We start from the raw sequence: 13,409 nt of genomic DNA, 5'->3' as shown, positions 1-13,409 counted from the left end.
AGATAACTAAGTACTCAAAGAAATCTAACTGCAAGGAGTACTGTTGAGTCACAGTGGTTATCAGTGTTATGGAGGTCTGTTTCTTTTCATTGTGGTGCTTTGCTTGCCAAATGGATTACATCTCTCAGGGTTTCTCTGTTGAACGTCAGTCCTCTGCGCGCGTGCTGTTGTGCAGAAGATTCTGGAGCCAGTAGGTGCTGAGCTGCCGTTACGTCATTTAAGGAATGTCGGTCGTGAAGGGAGAAACAGTGTTGGTTGGAGAGAAGAGATCTGTTGGACACAGAGGGTTCCAGAATGGGCGGCTGAAGAAGAAGGAATGTAGGGGGCCCGGGAAGGGGTGAAGACCAGAGAATGGTGACGTTTTTACAGGTAACCTGCGCAGAAGCATTCGTACAGGTTACCCTCTGAGGTAACTTATATTTTATAAGCATCCAAGGCCTCTCTCGGACAGAGACCTGAGAAAATCCCCAGAGTGTTTTAGAACCTCAAAAACGTTTCCGATAAAATTAAACACCTGTCTCCATCAAGGACAGGGGCAAATTATATAATTAGTGTTTATAGTCAACTGCCAGGATTCACAGCATTGTGCAGCACTGATTAATTTAAAGTATCCCTATGATATACTGGAGTAACTAAGTGACAAGCGCCTGGTATGACTGAGAGGTGTTGATGTGAGGCTAAAGTCGGGGCAATCAAGCGACATCCTGAGAAGTGCACTCAAGAAAAAGAAATCACCAGTCAGGAAGTGAAAATAAACGGAAAAGTAGTTTATGAATCAGTTGTAATAACCAAGTAATTGATGATTGGTCTTTACGTGTGATAGCGCGTCAGGACCTTGATAAGTAAACTTTACAAGGAGACACGTCTAGGCCGATGAACCTTTTGACCACGTTCGGAGACTTCCAGAACGAGATATCTTTTTAACATCACAATCAATATGACACTAAGTAAAGCAATATTCGCAATACCACACCAACAAGTTAATCAATGACATTCAATATGAATCGATAAGTGAACACACCATGACCTTTCGGCCAATGAATAACCACACAAATCTAATTTAAGTGTTAGGATATTTATTCCCTATTAGTTACAATCTAATAGTCATTTCCGATAATCTCATCAGCAACCAATCTCATTAGTAACTCTTCAATTTGTAATTAGAACACACTTAAGTAATCTATTCGTAGAGAACACTTATTCAGCATTATCACACCATTAATAAGAAGCAGTTTAGCAAAGTCTCCGTTGTGCAAGATTCAACAAAGCAAGACCCCAGTCATTTGTCTATTTGCGTCAGATTTTAGTGAGCACCTTAACTAACCTCGAATTAGCATCAGCATATTGGGCTTCATGCAAAAACAATTTAGTAAACACAAATTTGGAAAACCGCTAACTACGGCTTCTATCAAAAGAGCAGTTGGTGCCTAGAAAGAAAAGGCAAACAGACAATTACAATTTGCATCAGATAGTTACCCCTCCAACGAATCAGCAATCAGCATCTATCTTCGTCCTTAGGACATCAGTCGATTCAGCATCAGCAAGGATAGGATAGGGCAAAGTCTTAGTATGACATAGCTAAGAATAAGGCTCTTCCCTCATATGGAGGAGAAGTAAGTATCAGATAAGAATTCAATAGAGGATGGTTAAGATATCAGAAGAATAAACAACAAAGTATCAAAGATTAATGGCAAAAGTATAGCTCGGTGGAATGTCCAGTAAAAGCTAATCATTTCTCAGTAGAATGGCAAGGAATGGTGAAGAATGGCTGATTTCTACTCGGATCATGCGGTTATGTTAAAACTGTCGAACTAGCCCTTAATTCCTCATTGGATCAATTTTGGTGCATCATTATCTCTGTCCAATAATTCTCCACGCACCTCAATAGAATTTTCCACAAAACACAGTTCTCATGCAGTTGATTGGCCCATGTTGTTGACGTCTTCATCGGTAGGAATGTCAACTAAGAAAGTTACACTTTACGCTCCAGTCAGAAGTCCCATTGTCTTCTCCTAGTCTAGACAGCCTTGTACGTGTTACGAATTACACTGTCGCATTCGGCAAGAATGTCTCCTTGAGCAAGTCGGGTCCCATGAGAAAGAATTTACTACGGCTAAACACATATCTCTAGCTTCTGGAAAAGTACAGCTTTGTGTCCTTCAGGAAAGCAGCACATTGCACATTAGAAAAACACAGTTTAATATGAGACCAGGCAGCTAGGCCCAGACCCTTGCTAAACTAAGGCCTAGTGATTTAAGTTAACAAACCCCTAATACATGATTTTAATTAAGATACACTAATACAAATTCAAAACGTTAGTACACGATTTATGCATCATTAATTAATAACTTTCATTAGCCTTCGTATACATTGGTGGCCACTCCCCGTTGGCACATTTCAAACGTGTGCATTTTTTTCTACGTTAACACATTTTCTATGCAGCTTCATTACAGAATATATTGCAAGCTTTTCATGTTAATATTAATTTTAAAGATCACACTCCAACAATCCCTCCTCTGATGACTGTTGTCATCACACAAACCTTTCCCCTTACAATTTACATTCTAGAATTCCTTCATCTCAATTTCTTCTCTTAATTGTTCCCCCTGTGATTTTGCCCTAAACAATTTTTCCCTTTGTTTTTCTTCCCTCCTCTTATTATTTTGCGCCATTTTCAATTTAATTCTTTTACTAATTTTACATGACAGACATAATCCAAATATACAAGCTATAAAAATCAATATTCCCTGTATTATTATCGCCAGTATCCCATGCCAAATACTACTAAACCAACTCCCCACTGAAGCAAGTCCTTTCCCAACCTTTTCCCAAACACCTGGTTCTTTCAGTTCCTTCAAATCTGTACTATTCCCAGTTAAGTTAGTAAGCATACTTCTAATCTCATTACTATTGTCAGGTATGTAAGCACAACAATGGCACTTAGTAAACATCTTACAGGCTCCGCCATTTTTTGCTAAAAGAATGTCTAAAGCAAGCCTGTTTTGAAGAGTCATAGCCCTCTCCGCATCAGGAGTATAGCCCCTGTAAAATTTGTCAGCATGTTATCCACAATAGTAGACAACTTTCAAATCTTTATGGAGTTTAAGATAACTCCCACTGAGGGAATTATCGCCCCAAATATGTCTCCTACTACACCAGCAGCAGTCTCTCTCCTTTGTCTAGTAAGATGTAATTCAGACAATTTTGGAAACCTTTTCAAGTCCTCAAGTTGATATATCTTTGGGAAGACTATCCCCAAATAACATGTCCCATACCATCGCTTTGGAAGACGGTAATAAGCATTAAGTCCACATATATAATAGATCCCAGGGATCGCTGGATCCTGTCCATTTAGCATGAACGCCCACTTACTCTGAAACAAAAACACATGCTTACGTTCACTCACTCCCACAAAGATATTGTCATAATATGACTTTGGTCTAGATATGCAAAGTTTACCTACGTGTAGTGCATCTAAAGCTAACTTCCCTTGTTCCCTAACCGCACTGTAACTTTCACTACTAGCAAAAGCTCGCTGCTGCAACCCTTTTTCTAATTTACATTTCAATGCCCGTCATCTATCTTCCGTGTGATCTAAAAAGCTTTTCTCTACAGGTGTAAGCAAACGTGTCAAATTATTGCGGTGTGCATAAGATGCACTAATTGTTAGTGTTGCCTCAAAGAATCCCTTAGCTAACTTTATGCTATAGTATTTAGCTACACTACTCAAATCCTCTATGATAGGCATATAAGAAAACACAAGGTCGTGATTGGAGTAAAAATATTGAATCTCTTCCTGATTATAGAATCTTGTTAGTAACAGACTACAGCTTATCCCATATGTTAATGGCAAACTGTGATAAGTAATCCCCTCTTGTACCGAAACAGGAATCTGTGTACACACATAACAATCTTTTGCATCCATTGTGTCAACATACTCACTCAGCAAGCGATAGAAAACATTAGTTGATAATTCCCCTTTTGCGTTAGTCCCCTCATGCAAATATTTCGTATCCTGCTCAAACCTCTCCCAAGCTGTTAGTGCAGTGGCGGTCTCAGGAATTGTAGCATTGTTAGTTCCACTCTTACCCACTAATGGCATACCCACAATCACAATTATAATGAATATCACACACATGACACCCAAACATTTACAACGCCTACTTCCCCCATTATCATCTCTAATGCTCTAATGTTAACCATGATCTGTAAAGAATCAGAAAGTGAAGGATGATTTGTTCAAACAACAACCAACAGAGGATGGTTAAAATTCTTCTTTTTTCTCAGCAAAGCTAAAGCAAGCGAAAGTCTTTCTTCAGCAATTATTTACAGCTCTCACATTCACTCTCAGGATCCTTGTCAATTCAGGTTAGCAGCATGTCAAAATCAGTTTTCAAAAGTCAATTCAGGTTAACAGTGTCACATCTGGTAAGTTATCAGTCTCTTTTCTCAATTTCTCTTTCTTTAACTCAATTTTCATGCCAACGCAGTCTCTTCGGCCAAACTCAGGTGCCAAAGTACTGACCTGGGACTTCTCGATCAAAGCAAAACACCAAGAACTCTTGTTGCCATTCAGCTGACGTTGCATACGCCCATTCAGGACCTGCGTACCTTCTGTTCGCTACTCTCTTTCTTTTCAACTTGAGATCGCCTTGCAACTTTCCTTCACTAAGATCTTCTCTCCTTGTTGTATCAATCTCTTCCTCTATTGTATCTTCGACGACCACTTTCCCTTTCTTCACTTGCAATTCCGGCCACATATCTCTTTTCAGTGTCTCTCTGGCCTTTGATCTCTCCTGTGGCAGCCCTTCGCCCTCCTCTGACTCTATGGTGTTTTCTCTTGATGGACCTGCAATTTGCTCAGGAGCAGTCTGGACACTCTGACTCTCTTCCGCCTCAACTCCTTCTCCTTCTGGGTCTGTCAGGGGCTCTAGCTCTTTTCCATATTTGTCTGCTTTTGGGAGAACCTCCTTCTGACTTGGCCCTCCTGGTGCCTCAGTTGAGATAGGCTCATCGTCACCCCTGTGGGTCTCTTCTCCTTCGTCTCTTATTGGAGTGACTAAGCCGTCCTCAATGGGCTCTCCTTCTGTCTCAGTTTCCCTTCGATCACTCTCCGGCCCTGAGACTTCCTTCTCTGTTGGTGGTACTTTCAACAATTCAACTTCCTACTCAGTTGGGCACGTCACCTTTTTCGTGTGACTGGCATGGATCCAGTTTGGAATTCCCGCACACTTCACAGCAGTAGTAGTCGTTAGTATCACTTGATATGGCCCCATCCAACGTGGCTCCAAACACGACTTCCGTACGTGTTTCTTGATGACAACCCAGTCACCAGCCTTCAGATTGTGCCCTGGATCACTTATTGGTGGCAGGGTGGTATCTTCCACCTGGTGAGAGAAAAAGCAGACCACGTCAGCCAGACCCTTGCAGTAGTCCAACACCATATCATCCGTGATATTCACAAGAGCATTCGCAGGCACTGCGGGCAGTCTCAGCCCATGAGAATTTCATGAGGATATAGTCCTGTTTTCTTGTTAGGTGTGTTTCTCATGGACATTAACACCAAAGGCAATGCATCAGGCCATTTCAAATTTGTGGCTGCACACATTTTTGCCATTCTCGACTTCAGGGTACCATTCATCTGTTCCACTAGTCCTGATGCTTCAGGGCGGTAACTACAATGCAATTTCTGTTCAATGTTCAATGCTGCACACAATACTTTAACCACCTTGTTGTTGCAGTGACTTCCCCTATCTGATTCTAAAGAGATCGGAAACCCGAAACGTGGTATCAATTCCCTAAGCAGCAGCTTCGCTACTGTGAGACTGTCATTCCTACGTGTAGAGTATGCTTCAATCCAGTGACTATCATCATCATCATCATCATTTAACTTTATTTCGGTAAGTAAAAACATACCATAAAAGTACAGTACAAACATCAAAAAAAAATTGGATTTTTAAGATTGATAGAACACTAAAAATATAAGCACAATAAAGAATTTAAGAAGATAAAAGGAAGTTAAAATCCAAACAGAATAATCAAAATATATGTCTCCTAAAAATAGAGTGTTCCACTCAACAAGGACCCTATTCCCTGCGCCCATAGATGTTCGATAATACAATAGGACAATGTCTTTATACTAAAAATTTAATACTAAAATCAGACATCAAAAGTCAATAAATATACATACATAGGTCTAAAAATTAGCTACCCAGTCTTATTCTTTAGAATTGCTAATCTAAGGCGCCAGATTGATTCGAGAAATTTTGCCACTGGTAAAACTACCTGGACAGATGAATCAGATTTTAAAATTCTCTCAACATGAAGATAGGACCTGGCGCCTATAGATTTGCAAAGCGGAATGATCCAAAAAGCTCTTTGTTTCTGATATGCATAGCAATAAAAGAGAACATGTGAAATAGACTCTTCACGTTGACAACCCATCGGACAAAGCTTGGATCTATTAGTGGGACAAAGCCATTTGTACGTTAAGGAGCACAGAGGGAGGGACCCTATTCTGAATCTAACAAAAAGAGCTCGCGCAAATGGGGATAGTGCTATATCCATGAAAGGCTCAAATTCGTAGTGGCATTTGATTGATAAATAACTATCAGACATAGACAGCGGGACAATCTTAGTAAATTGCACAATCTGAACGTTATGCCAAAAAGCATCCTTCAGTAACTGCACAGCATTTTTAGGAATGGAAAATGGGTTCAACCAATAGGACCCTAGACCTAGATGGATTAAGGACTCTTTGACATAAGCACACCATTTCGTTTTGCTAATAGTGTTGCTGCCCACCAGTTTGAGAAGCCCACAGCGAAATGGAGAAAGGGCGTCTGTTGACCAAAGCCGGATCCAATATAGCAAGGGCCTTAAGGCAGCAATCTGCGAGATAGAAAAAAGATTTAAATCCATACGGATGGGCAGAGATGGAGTACTAGAGGGAACTTTTAACAACAGTTTCAAAAATTGATTTTCCGCCCTTGCCAAATCCACCAGGTTGCAATGGCCCGAAAGTTCGGCACCATATAGGCCCCCCCCGGGCTTGAGATTTATATATTTCGAGGGCGGGAGACATTGCAAATTTGGGAGATCTAGAAGCAAATCTTACGATGCCACCCGCCCTTTGCTTCAGGCGCAATAAAGATTTCTGGCGGTGTGCATGCCAAAGGTGTGAGTCTTCCAATTTGATACCTAAATAGTCGAAAGTGCCCACTCTTTCCAAGGGAGCGCCATCTAGGTATACCGGCCTCTTCATTTTGCACCTATTGTCCCCAAAGACCATATATTTAGTTTTTGCTGAGTTGATTTCCAACCCATGGTCTTTGCAAAACTCCAGAAATCGGGAGAGCAATCTGGAAAGGCCCATGGCAGTTCGTGAGAGTAGCAGGGTGTCATCTGCAAACAAAAGACAGGGGAACTTCTGCCCACCCAAATTCGGGGCATCGCCATAACAATCTAAAAGGTATGAGATACATGCATTAATAAACAATAAGAATAGCGTAGGCGCAAGAACGCACCCCTGCCTCACACCTCGTGTTGTAGGAAAAGCTGGGGTCAGGTTGCCAGCCGAACCCCAGCGAACTCTGGCATAGTTATCAGAATAAACATCTTTGATAATATTAATCAGAGAACCCGGAACTCCAATATTGCTCAGGACCTCCCAAAGCTTGACACGCGGGACAAGATCAAACGCAGATTTCAAATCAACAAAGGCCACAAATAAATGGCCTTTGTCTGCGTCTACGGTCTTCCACTTGATGGTAGTAAATCGGAAGACCTGATCGATGGTACTAACCTTGTCCCGAAATCCAGCCTGGAGATGGCTTAAAACCTGATTTTTTGTTATCCAGTATTTTAATCTGGATAACAACTGGAAGGAGAATATTGTTTGCAAGTTGTCTAATAGACTAATCGGTCTATAGTTCCCAGGGGAACTCTTATCTCCTTTTTTGTGTATGGGGACAATAATAGCCACCTTCCACGAGTCTGGGTAAGATCGAGTTGTCAGAACGATATTCGATAACCTATTGATGTACCGGGTCCAAACGGATAAGTCTGATTTATACAAGTCCGATGGAACACTGTCTGAGCCAGGATCTTTGAGCACGAATTGCCAGCTCTGTTTCCTTTAGGGTAAAGGGCGGCACAGGGGGGAGGCACAATAAAGAATCAGTTGGAGTGTTGTTCGAATCGGGGCAGGACCCATAGAGTTCCCGAAAGTGGGAGAGCCAAGTTTCTGCATCAATGTGGCATTCAGGAATAGGTGAAAAGGCGGGGTCTCTATGTGAGACCAAGGTCCAGAAAAGTTTGGGATTAAGAGCACTAGCCGCCTCCAACAGACACTCCCATAATTTTTCCTCATATTTAAATTTAGATGACTTGCAAGTGGAAGCATAGTTTCTTCTCGCATGTGTAATGGCGTCCCGGCTCTTTAGCTTTAAAGCTTTGGACAAAAGTCTCTTGGCCTCCCGACACTCCTTATCAAACCACTTACAATTAGGCAAAGAAGAATTGTTTTGGGTTGAGGGAGGTTTAGTAAAAAACTCCTTAAGATCCACAAAAAGAGCCACATGAGAGGACATAACTTCTGAGGGAGATAGGACAGTAAAGTCATCAAAGAGCTGGTGGCAGGAAACTAAGTCGCGGAGCTTATCATTAAGCAGATTGGATTTCAAAAACGAAGACCATCTCACCACGCGCCTATTGCTGGATAATTCCAACCAGTCATTGGGAGCATCCGAAACATGAAGTGGAGTGAGCCCTAAAAAAAGAGTTGCATTATATTCAATTTGTAAAGGGGCATGGTCACTAGTGCACCGAGCACCCATCTCTACATTGATTATAAAATTCCAAATCTCGCAGATCAAAAATAACGTAATCCAGAGTACTGCTATAGTTGCCTCTGTAAAAGGTAGGTCTGACAAGGTTGTCATTTGAAAATCGACAATTTCCAAAACGAAGGCCATATGTTACTACAAGGTCTATTATCTGCAACACCCTAGGGGGAGGAGTACATGACACTGGTTGGGTTAAAAGCGGGGGGAGATTCCATACTTCATCTTCAGCCTGAATAGACTCGGCAAAAGTTGAATCGAATTCAATTTGGGCGTTAAAATCACCTGCAATAATAACACAGTATTTAAAATAAAGGTCAGATAAAAAATTGTGCAACAGATGAATAGTATCAGACTGATGGTTAGAAGGGCCTGGCCTGTTATAAATATTAATACATAACACCGGAGTACCTGTGATAGGCCATATTGCTATTGCAAGAATGTCCCAAGCGATTTCCTTTATCCTGCCCACCTCAATCAGCTTGACCCAAGTGCATAGACCCCCAATCACCCTTCCCCTAAAGGACTGAATCACCTTTTTAGTAAAACAACAATAGCCTTGCCTATACACACAATCCGTAGACCAAGTTTCCTGAAACATACATATGGAAAAAGATTCAACATAAGTCCTCCAGTCCGGATCAGATAATTTGCTCTTGATGCCAGCCACATTCCAAGACAGTAATTTCCTTGATATAGTGCTGCAAACTGGCGTACAAGAGTCAACACTGAGAGCTGAATTGGAAGTCCCATTAGTAATGCAAGGTAAGGCCCTTATAGTATTGGCACCCAAACCGAATGAAGATCTTGGAAGTGGCGCTACCCGGACATGTGGAACGTTATGTTTGCAAAGATTAGGATGGCGTAGTCAATCCACATCTGATGTGTCCCCTGGGGTGACGGGGTCTCGTGTGAAAGTACCTTTATTGTTGCAGACCAGAGCAGCCCCATTGACAGGAAAAGGCAACGAGCCAGGGGGGACAGTTCAAACAGAAGCATTTCGAAGAATTGGGTTGACTCTAGGTGGATGAGAGGACTTAATCTTGTGACCCGTAACAGGCAAACTTTCTCTAAAAAATATATCAGAGTCTGTTCTTGATAAGTTGCGAGCTTCCATCTGCAAAATCCCCTTAACTAAAGCGGGGCTGACGAGATGAAGTTTAATAATGTCCCGCCCACCAGGGCCTCGCACATGAGAAGCAAAAACAATATCAGCGTGGATGATAGAGCCACAACCCCTAATGTGGCGAATCCAATACGACACCTTGTTAATAAGAGAAGAAGTGTCTTCCCTCGTATGAGGTGAAAGTCGAGGGACATTACACATGTCGATGCAATTTTGATTGGGCACGTGAATAAAATAGGCCGCAGATTGACCCGGATTAAAAGGAGAGAATGACGAATTCGCTAGAACTGAGGTCGAGTGATTTCCATAATGAGGTCTATAACTGGGACCCTTATCCGTTTCCCGTAGCAGTGGAGAGTCTACTGGTGGGGCAACAGGAACCGAAGGCCGAGAAACTTGTGCTGGCACTGGATTCGAGATGCACTGAGGGGTTAGGTCAGATTTTTTAAGGAGTTTAAGGACCTCAAATAAAAGACTCTTCAATTCCCCGACTTCACGCTTTAGACTAGATACCAGTATTAAAACATCATCGCTAGGTGGATCACAAATGGATTTAGAAGGCACAGAGGGCAAAGACTGTTTGGCACTCGCCAATTCTGATTGGTCCAAAACAGAGAACCGATTTGTACATGGAATCCTATTAAGAATGGAGACAGGAGGGATTACATCCAAATTGGAACCAATACCAGGTGAAAACGAAGAATTTGCCAGACAAGTCAAGCTGGGAGGGACAGAAACATGGGCTAAAGTTTTCTGAGGCTGTATATCAGTAGGGTTAATGGGACCGGTTGTTAAAAATGGAAGTAAAGATCCTGGTTTCAGTCTCTTACGGGCATTGCCCTCTTTTTCCTTAAGGATGGATTCCACTTCCTCAATTAAGTTGTCAATTTCTCTAGAGACGCAATTGGAATGGATTTGCGTTACTCTATTGGATTTGGAGCTTTTGGATTTGACTATAGCTGGGTCAGGACTAGAACAAACCTTACGCTTTCCCATGCTAAATAGAGAATAGAGAAGAGAAAAAAGGAAAAGACTTACTCAGCACCGCTGGTCAGCACAACACAAAAACAAAAAATGAAGGAGTGTGGCCCAGCCCAGCCTCTTCCAGGCGCTGACAGGCGAAGGACGGGCCCGCCCTTGGCCCGGGCTTTTACCGCACGCGTCCCGCGACGGCGGGAGCGTGAAGTTAATTTAAAGGGCTCCTGCCCTAAAACTCAGTGTCACCGCCTCCTGCCGCCTCCAATGCGCTTCCCGCGACGGCGGGAGCGCGAAGTTAAGTTAAAGGGCTTCTGCCCTAAAACTCAGTGGCACCACCTCCTGCCGCCTCCAATGCGCTTCCCCCCCCAAAAAAAAAAATCCAGTGACTAAAGATACACACAATCACCAACACATACCTCAGACCTCCACACACAGGCATCTCAATAAAATCCAATTGCATTCTGCTAAATGGACCTCCTGCTCTCTCGATGTGGCTCAAATTCACCACTGTCCCTTTCCCCGCATTCATCTGTTGACAGATGATGTACCTGTGACAAATCGCTTCTGCAGCTTGTCTGAACTTTGGGTTAAACCTGTCAATTTTGAACAACCTGATCAGGGCATCCCTCCCAATGTGTGCTTGACCATGGTAAAACCTTGCAAACTGTGACAGGAAACCATTTTCCCCTCATCTGAGACCCACAAGTCATCTGGTCTTTGTACACATTGCATCCTAACCCAAGAACGCTTCTCATCTTTGCTGGCACGTCCCTGCAACAATCTCAATTCTTCTAACGTGTCAATCACCCTTAATGCGTAACCTGTGCATGTCTCATTTTCTGTTTCAGGTAACAATTCCCACTAATCCTTAAACGATATACAGTTCAATGCGCAAAGCCATGTGACTTGATCCGCATATCCGTTTCCAATTGAAACAAATGGGGTCATTCTGACCCTGGCGGTAATTACCGCCATGGCGGAGGTCGGCGGTAGCACCGCCAACAGGCTGGCGGTGCACCGCTGGGCATTCTGACCGCAGCGGTTCAGCCGCGGCCAGAAACGGAAAGTCGGCGGTGTACCGCCGACTTCCCACTGCACTTGAGAATCCTCCATGGCGGCGGAGCGCGCTCCGCCGCCATGGGGATTCTGACACCCCCTACCGCCATCCGGTTCCTGGCGGTTCTCCCGCCAGGAACAGGATGGCGGTAGGGAGTGCCGCGGGGCCCCTGGGGGCCCCTGCAGTGCCCATGCCAATGGCATGGGCACTGCAGGGGCCCCTGTAAGAGGGCCCCACGAAGAATTTCAGTGTCTGCTTTGCAGGCACTGAAATTCGCGATGGGTGCAACTGCACCCGTTGCACCTTCCCACTCCGCCGGCTCCATTCTGAGCCGGTGTCCTCGTGGGAAGGGTGTTTCCCGCTGGGCTGGCGGGTGGACTTTCGGCGGTCGCCCACCGGCCCAGTGGGAAAGCCAGAATGACTGCCGCGGTCTTTTGACCGCGGAGCGGTCTTTCGGCGGGAACCGCTTGGCGGGCGGCGACCGCCATCCGCCGCGGTCAGAATCACCCCCAAAGTCTTGTGATTTCAATGAGCACTGCATTTCACCACGGCAATTTCATGAGGTAACTGAATTGCGTGCAACAACTCCTTAATTCTTTCACCATTTTTCACTGGAGAACCAGAAGAGGTCAGAAAACCCCTCTGTGACCATAGTTGGCCAAAATCATGGACAATTCCAAAACCGTATCTGCTATCAGGATAGATAGTCACCCTCAGCTGGGCAGAAGCATGGCATGCTCTAGTAAGAGCAACCAATTCAGCCACTTGAGCAGAATATACTCTCTCAAGCCAAGACGCTTCAATGATACCAGAGATTGTACATACAGCGTATCCGGCTCTCAGTACTCCTACTGAGTCTCTTAAGCATGAGCCATCGACAAAGATAATTTTGTCATTTTCTTCCAATTGGGTATCTTTAATGTCAAGCCTCGGTTTGGTGCACATTTCTGTTACCTCAAGACAATCATGTTCTACATCTTCAAAATCTTCAACTTCTGTGTTTTCATTTGGAAGCAACGTTGCCAGGTTCAACACTGTACATCTTTTCAACGTTACATTTGGTGACCCCAATATATTTGTTTAATATTTTGTCAGTCTTGCATTTGTCATGTGCTGCGTTTTGGTACGGGTTAACAAAATCTCAACTGAGTGAGGGACCATAACTGTTAAAGGATGTCCCATCACTATGCCTTCACACTGTGTGAGGCTTTGACCAACTACTGCTACTGCACACAGACAACCTGGTAAGGCTGCTGCAACTGGGTCCAAAGTAACTGAAAAATATGCTACTGGTCGGTTTACACCTCCATTGACCTGTGTCAGGACAGACAAAGAACATGCATCACGTTCATGACAAAACAGAACAAAAGGCTTCATGTAGTCAGCCATATATAAAGCTGGAGCC

General features: G+C 43.5%; 1 long non-coding RNA gene across 1 annotated transcript in view; it reads left to right on the top strand.

Annotated features, from left to right (window-relative positions):
* Positions 1-242: 242 nt before the first annotated feature.
* Positions 243-13,409, top strand: part of LOC138296114 (uncharacterized) — a 64,343-nt gene continuing 51,176 nt past the window's right edge. Inside the window, exon 1 of the long non-coding RNA XR_011203766.1 lies at positions 243-369. This is a non-coding gene — a long non-coding RNA (uncharacterized lncRNA). The remainder of the gene's footprint in view (positions 370-13,409) is intronic.

The sequence above is a fragment of the Pleurodeles waltl genome, chromosome 1_2, assembly GCF_031143425.1.
Source record: "Pleurodeles waltl isolate 20211129_DDA chromosome 1_2, aPleWal1.hap1.20221129, whole genome shotgun sequence".
Taxonomy (NCBI): Eukaryota; Metazoa; Chordata; class Amphibia; order Caudata; family Salamandridae; genus Pleurodeles; species Pleurodeles waltl.
The sequence above is the reverse complement of the archived record's forward strand: the minus strand, read 5'-3'. Positions and strand labels throughout refer to the sequence as shown.